This window comes from Pteropus alecto, unplaced genomic scaffold (genome assembly GCF_000325575.1).
Source record: "Pteropus alecto unplaced genomic scaffold, ASM32557v1 scaffold7, whole genome shotgun sequence".
NCBI classification, from domain to species: domain Eukaryota; kingdom Metazoa; phylum Chordata; class Mammalia; order Chiroptera; family Pteropodidae; genus Pteropus; species Pteropus alecto.
This window is the reverse complement of record NW_006494614.1, coordinates 56,701,282-56,709,055: the sequence shown is the minus strand read 5'-3', so window position 1 is coordinate 56,709,055 and position 7,774 is coordinate 56,701,282. Positions and strand designations below refer to the sequence as shown.

Sequence of the window (7,774 nt, the reverse complement as noted above, 5' to 3'; positions counted from 1 at the left end):
CCTTATCAGCAAAGGTATGGAATCCAACCCTGGCTCTGCCACTTACAGGCTGAGACCTTAGACAAAGTGCTTAACTCTCAGAGCCTCTGGAAAATGAGGACAGGATAATAGTCATCAAACTCTGTGTTATGTTCGCAGGGTCACTGTGAGAAGCGTATGTCCCACGTTTCAGGTTCATGAAATGGGAGTCTCTGTTTTTTCTAATCATAGAATCATCTCAGTTGGTGTCTACTCCAAATATAGCTCTGGTGGCGTAAAATGAGGAGGTTCTATGGCATCGTTCTTCAGGAAAGCTACTGAAATGGAAATATTTGACTTTGGGAATCTGGCTTGAATTACTGGTAAATCATTACTCTAGGCTGGGGACCCACTGCCCTCCAAATTTCCATTATATTCTTAGGTGGTAGATTAAGAAGTTTCTGTTAAAGTGCTTTTTTAGAAGTCAGGCTTTCCCCAGAGTTTAAAGGTGATTTGCAGGTGTTAGCCATTTTTCTCATTTCCCTTGTGGTTTTGGCAGTGCATTTATATTTCTTCATGAAAAAAAAATTTGATTTTTAACTTGGCCCAGAATATATGGATCCATTTTTCCTAATGTCTAGAAACTAAATAGCAAATCACTGTAGTAAATTTTATACATGACATAATATTGAGCTCTCTTTGGAGAAGCAAGCGTGTGCTCACGTGTGTTCACTTATGCTTAGCCAAAAAAAAAAAAAAGGCACTTGGAGGAAGTCATCAGAACATCCTTCATGTGCACAAGCCTGCTGTCTGGCCTGGCTCTCAAGGATCGCAACAGCACACTCCACGTGGTAGAAGCTGCCAGAGAACGTGACTCTCCCCCTGCTGAGTTAAAGTGGCACAGCCAAAACTGTAAACCAATAATGCTGTTTTCTCTAATTTGTTATTCAGGTGGCTTTTTTAGTTGTAGAAAAAAATAGAGACCATGACTTGGTAAACGAGCATAGATCTGTCACTGACCTTGCTCTTCTAAAACAAATAGTAATTGAAAAGAAAACACTTGCCTGGTGAACCTCATGAAGCTCCTAGTGATGATAAGGATAATTACAATCAGCATTTGTTAAGCAAGGCCCAATCATGTGTGAGACACTGTGCTATGCATTTTACATATTAGCATCTTATGTAATAAAGCTCCCCAACCCATCTGGAACTCAAATTAATGACCCTATCCTGACCACAATACTGCCTAAAAAGAACATCTTGGCTCAAGCTAAGAGAGAGAAGATTTTGATCTTCTCCACACAAAACTCCTATGAGGTTCCATGACATTTTAGAAGGTTCTACTCCAGTCATCTCTCTCTCTCTCTCTCTCTCTCTCTCTCTCTCTCTCTCTCTGATCACTGAAGGCAGAAACATTTTCTTATTCATCTCTGTGATGGCTCTGAGTAGGTAGTATGGGAGATCAAAAGAAGATCATGCCCAAGTGAGGCCTCCTACTTATGCTCCTCAAAGAATAAAAGGCTCCCACTGTGCTACACCATCCATCTTAACTTTCCCCTATGTCCTGTCCACTTCACTCTGGATCTCAAAAGTGTCTTGGTCAGAAGCTGAGAAGAGCAGGGCCCACTGGTGAGTCAGGCACACCAGACAGTGCACTCTGACTCAGGCAGGCAGACAAATTATGACATTGCAATAAAAAGTCACAGCAGGAGCATCTGAGGGAAATAAAAAGGAACTTAAGTTCAGAGTGAACTGTGGACACCTCTCTCAGGGACTTTCCAGCACTGGGTACAGCCAAATGAGCAGCCCATTGCTAAAGAATGGATCCAGGCAAAAGTAGCCTTTTCTTCTCCATGCACAGAGCTAGTGCCTGCCAAGACAGCAAAATGAGAACCAAATGTTCTAACCCAAATGGACTAGCAAGCACTTTCCCCTTTCATTGGTTAACTAATAAAAATACGAGGAAAAAAAATGATTTCGACATCCACTTACAACAGAATTCTAACTTTAGGACTTAGTTGTTTTAATCCAAAGGATGTTTGAAATAGGTGATGATACTTGAGAAAAACTGAGCAAACTGACTTCAGAGAGAACTTACGAAGACACATTAGCAGAATGCTAATGTGCTGAACTGGAGCAAAGCAGATGCAGACTTCTGCTGTCCTGTCTTTTTCACCTTCAAACTCCAAATCTCTGCATCAAAGCACATGTTATCTAATTTCGCCTTGGACATTTCCAGAGACTTTAGTTTAATTGTATTCACCGTGCAGACATTGCTTTGTGACTGCTTCTCCAGGGAGAATAGCGCCAGGCAGAGAGCAAGTTGCAGCTGAAAGGAGCAGACAGCCTTCAAACTCCAGGGCATTTCTAACCATCCTTAATGATGCTTGTGAAGAACCAGGCTCTTGGTGTCAACTGTTTACAGACGCTCCCCTTCCTCTTTTCCTTGCCCCTACAACCTTTATCCCTACTCCTAGCAGTCAGCGTATTACGTTCCTCTCCTGGCCACTAGATGGCAGGCCAGGTTCTCTGGGCAGTTCCAGTGGGAGAGAACTTTTCTGCTCAAGACGCCCTCAGAGGACTGCCACAGTGGGCTTGTTCAGAGGAGAGCTTGTTGCAGGCAGTCAGAGGTAAACTTTTGCAGAAACAGTGCTAACTGTACATGTGCTTATTCTCACATGTACCAACTGGAGAAGATTCCTAATACAAATTTGTTTTCTCCTCATCCCTGATATCACATTTCCATACCTATAAAAATGGTATGACATATAAAAGCTAGAGAAAGTCAGCATTATTTCCTAGAACATTGAGGTTACAATTTTAAGATACATATTATCCTCACACACTGTAGAGGAGCCTTGCCTCAATATTCCCCTACCACTCACTTTTGCCACCAGAAATGCCTTTCAAATTTGATAGCTCACGCTACCAGAGTTCATTTTTCAGGAATCAAAGTGATTACAAGATCTCCTCCTTACTGGGGACTCACCGTGTACCCATGAATGCTACTTATTTAATCCGATTAATTTCTTACAACAGCCCTCAAAAGGTTTATGCCCATTATACTGATAAGGACACTAAAGGTTAGAGCAAAGAAGACACTTGCCCAAAGTGATAAATGGCTAAACTAAGATTTGAACTCAACTGTTGCAGTTAAGAAGTTTAGCACTAAAATGTACTAAATTTAAGACTTTCTCTAAAGCTTAACCTTCTGAATGAGAAGCCCCAATCTACTCTGTCACATGTTTAGTCACACCATTTCTGGAGAGGAACAAAGCATGGTGAAGGAGTAGGGAACCTTTTACATCAGTGAAAATGAATGAGTCCAAGTCTGTAGCATTTTATACCTGAGTGCTCAATGTAACTAAGACAGGATTGATGTCTGTCAGTGGGAGGTGGATAAGAAAGGACGCTGAGTCTGGTATGACAAGCAGTTATATTTCTGGATTTAAAAATCAAAATTTTGGGCATTCCAGCTAAAAGTTTATACAGGAAGAATCCACAGAAGAGAAGGTAGAGTATAGCATGTAGAAAGAGGATGATAAGAGTAATATTGACAATGATAGCTAACTTTTATCAAACATTTATGATGTGGCAGGCACTATTGCCTGTACCTCATAAACAGTCATTAAATCTTTGAGACAACCCCATGAGGTAGGTAACATTAGTATATCCATTTTATAAATGAGAGAATTAAGACAGTGAGCTTAATCAAATTGCCCAAGGACAGATAGCTGGAAAGGGTTGGAATTTTAATCCAAGCCAGAAATTATAAATACCAAGACTGTATTCGAATGGATAGTAAAGGGTAGGAAGGAACCAACAAAAGGTCAGGATTGAGAAAAACATTTGAAAAGGTGTCATCATCACTGTAATTTGATTTAGGTTGGATATCTTCCTGTTTAGCCCCCTTGACCAACTAAATGATTATCCATTGTCCTGTTTTCTTTTCTTAACGCCTTCCCTTATCACTTTCTCTTTCTGTGAGGCTTAAAGTCACTGTCTAGAGTGCTCTGCCGAGTTATAATCCTGTTAAAACCCAAAGGCAGTCTGGTTTGGTCATCAAAGCAAGTATATCCCAAAAGGACGTGTCAGTTTCTTGGCTGAAATGTCTGCATAATACAGACAGCACTGACTCAAACTAAACTGGTACAAGCAGTGGGATATATTTCCTAAAGGCAGATTCAAATGAAGTACACAGTTTAACTTTTATTGGTTATGATATTTTATGATTTATTTTTTTCCTTCAAATAAGGACTATTTTTAAAGTCATTGATTTAAAAACATGTGATATGGTGAAAGGTATCTTTTAAAAGTGGTCAGGGACAGCTAAAATTCACCAGGTATTTCTTAAGCACCTACTCCTTGTAAATATTTGAGTCAATTTTTAGAATTAAGTGTATTTCACATCCTGTATAATTTTAACATGTAAGATAAATCATTAGAGGAAAATAATATTTTGACCAAGAAATTAATAATAATTTTATCATCACTTCTCTAGACCTTATCATTGATGGCTCTTCTTCTGCTTCCATTTCCTCTCTGAATAAAAGCTGCACCTTCAACCTAGTTGCCCAATCCTGTGTCATTCATTACTCTTCATTTTCCTTGTCCCTTCACATGCAACCAATCATTTTCTCTATTTATTTTATTTTATCTTTTGCATTCTCACTGATATTGCCATTGATCAGGACCCCGTAACCTACTGTCTGAACTACTGACATAATGTCATAAATCTCTATTATTGATGTACCACACTGTCCCAACAGCTACCAGAGTGATCTTAAAGTGCAAATCTGATCACATCACTCAAATTAGTAGATATACATATCTTACAATATAAAAATCTAATACTTTCACATGGCTCACAAAGCTCTTAAAGACCTGGCCCTGGAAACCTTGAACTTTTCAACTTGACGTTTAGCCACCAATCTGTTCCACCAATCCCCCAATGTCCCCACCACCGCTGCTCCTCCAAACACAATATGTATCCCAGCAGTGCCAAACAGCATACAGTTCCCTAACCACATCACATCTCAGTTGTTCCTTTGGTATGCTCCTGCCTGTGTAAATTCTATTTTTTCTGCCTCTACTAACACTTGCCTTTATCTTTCTTCCTTTTATCTAGAAAACACCTTCTTATCCTCCAATTCCTAGCCCAAATATTACACCTCTTTTATAAACTGTATTTCCATTAGACTTTCTGGATCTCCTCGTGTAGAAATCCTCAAGTGGTATTATACTGTTGGTTTATGCATTTTTCTCCCTGCTGGACTTTAAGTTTCCTGTAGACATTACTCTCTATGTTTCCGTCACCAGCAACTAACACAGTGTCTGTTTAAAAAGTTTTCTAGTAACTGTGTGTTAAGTGACTGACCAGCAAAGTTTCACTTCTCTAGTCTCTGATGAAGACTTAGCTCCTCCCCTAATGGTGAATCAACACTCAATAGCAATTCATTTTCCAAGAGAATAAGTCGATTTTTCAAGTCTTGCTCTACCACTGCCTGATAATATACCATTTAAATATATTTCTGTCTGTCGCCAAGCATGTCGAAAGTAAATGCTAAGAACATTTAGAACTGGTAGGTTATAGTGTTAGGAATAATATGTTTCAGGTGTTTAATCTGGGGAGAGAGAATGCTTTGAAATGATTAATTAAATGGTTTGGCTCTACAATAATTGAAGTATATTTGTGGAGCTATGAAAGACTACGTAGGGATGATTTTGATGAATTGCATCTAAAATACTCCCTTTGTATAATGAATTGATATACTTGAATGCTGTGATTACAGTGAATTTTAATTTTCATGTGATATTTGTGGTCTCATTTGTTACTTCTCGAATTTGATTAAAATGTTTCTAATTAATTGATATAAATTGTCTGGGTGGTGGGATAAACTAAGTATGTTTTTTTTTTTTTCCAAAATTCTGTTTCTAGTAATGTTCCTTTTATTTGTAATAGCCCTGCTTAGAAGTGGTCCAGCTGTACCATGTCTGGGACATGCAAGTCATATCTCTCTTGGAACATAACATTTCATATCAGAAAAAGTATGCCTAGGGCACGATTCTGTGAGTTTACAATTCCTTTTCTTCTCTTAAGCTCCATTCCCTTGGTAAAGATGGAATTGTTGAAATAAATAAAGAAATAAAAATGTGGGAAGATAATATCCTTTTCTCTAGCTTGTTGGCTAAAATAAGTTATCTACCTTGCCTTACTCATTTGGCCACCCATTCCTCTGGCATCCCTCCCAATTTCCCCCAACACATACACACACACAAGGAGAAGAGAACAGATATTTATCAAGCTCCTTCTATGTGCTATCACATATAATATGTTATTTAATTTATACAACCTTACAGAATGAAAATAAACCAACTTTTATAGCTGTGGAAACTGAGACTCAGAGAGATGAAATAACTTTACCAAGACTGTACATTTAACTTGTAATTGAGTTGGTTTACCCCATGACTGCCAGGCTTCTCATGCACATTGTACTGAGCCTTCTTATATCCTCCATTACTCCTCAGCAGAAGAAAACATTCCTGTTGGTCTGGAAAGGGAGAATTAGTTATAGAATTTCAACTCTCAGTGATCTCCTGAAGAGGAAGTGGCATTGAAAGAAAGATAAGTAGGAGTGTTTGCGTTGCTTAAGCAGAAGTCATGCTAGCAAGAGATAACAGTAGGCACAAAGGTACAGAGTTCAGGGCTACTTAGGGTCACTTCCCGTCTCCCTGCTATACATGTTCTCTAAGGTCAGTCCTTGGCCCTTCACTCCTTTCTCCTTATGTTCTCTTCTTTGGTGAACTCAGCTGTCATTGCACTTTCAATTCTCAAATATTCTCTGTTGAGTTTCTAGATGACAACTGAATAGTTCCATTTTCATACCTGGCATTACCTCATCCTCAGCTTACTCTTTCATATCAAATAAATTCTGTAATGGTTTCTTTATTTCTGTATTTCTGTTTCAGTAACAAATGGTAATTTCTACCCTCAAAGTGTTAGTCATGTTTAATTTGTCCTTGTCTTTACCTTAAACATATTAAATCAGATATTAGATGCTATTTTAAATTGGTTTTTCAAACACTTTGGGTTTTTTGTCCTCACCTGTATTTCCACCACTGCTATACAAATCCAATACCTTATCTCCATACATCTGAATTACTATAATAGTGAAAAACCCAATACATTTGACTAACTCACTTCCTACATGTTGAAAAATATGCTGACAATTCAGGGCTCTTCATATTGTCATCAGCTTACTTTTCTTACCTTTTCAGCCTTACCTCGTACTGTTCCTGAGCTTTAATCTTCTGCATAAATCAAGCTGCCTCAAGCATGGTCTCCAAACACTCCTTTTACATTGCTGCATCTACAAAGTACTTACTGAGCATGAAATTCATCCCCACTCATCTTATCTGATCCAGCTTATGCCATTTATAAAGCCGTTATTCACTCTAGTACACAGAAGTTCTAAACATATACAGCCCATATTAATGACTTTACCATTCACTTAGATGGAATTATTTGTGAAAGAAAGACTTTAAGTTTTTATATTGTGTGTGATATCTTATCTCTGTAATAAAAAATTTTAATTTCTCTCATATCTTCAATTTTATGAATTCTCTATAGTACATAGAAAAACATTCTTTTTTGTTTTTGTTTTGACTGCTGTAGAGTTTTTACAGGAACACCTTTTTAAAAAGTAAAAAGCTTTATTTAGTCATATTACAACCATACGGCACTAGGTTAACTATTCTACTGCACAAAAGTAATAATACATAACATATTTATTATAAGTATATGTAAATATATAGA

The 7,774-nt window shown here is 37.9% G+C and overlaps 1 protein-coding gene and 1 long non-coding RNA gene across 2 annotated transcripts in view; one reads left to right on the top strand and one right to left on the bottom strand.

Moving 5' to 3' along the window:
* Positions 1–7,774, top strand: part of GRM5 (glutamate metabotropic receptor 5) — a 383,964-nt gene that overhangs the window by 346,691 nt on the left and 29,499 nt on the right.
* Positions 6,420–7,774, bottom strand: part of LOC112474564 — a 30,582-nt gene continuing 29,227 nt past the window's right edge. The window contains exon 3 of the long non-coding RNA XR_003044392.1: positions 6,420–6,509. This is a non-coding gene — a long non-coding RNA (uncharacterized LOC112474564). The remainder of the gene's footprint in view (positions 6,510–7,774) is intronic.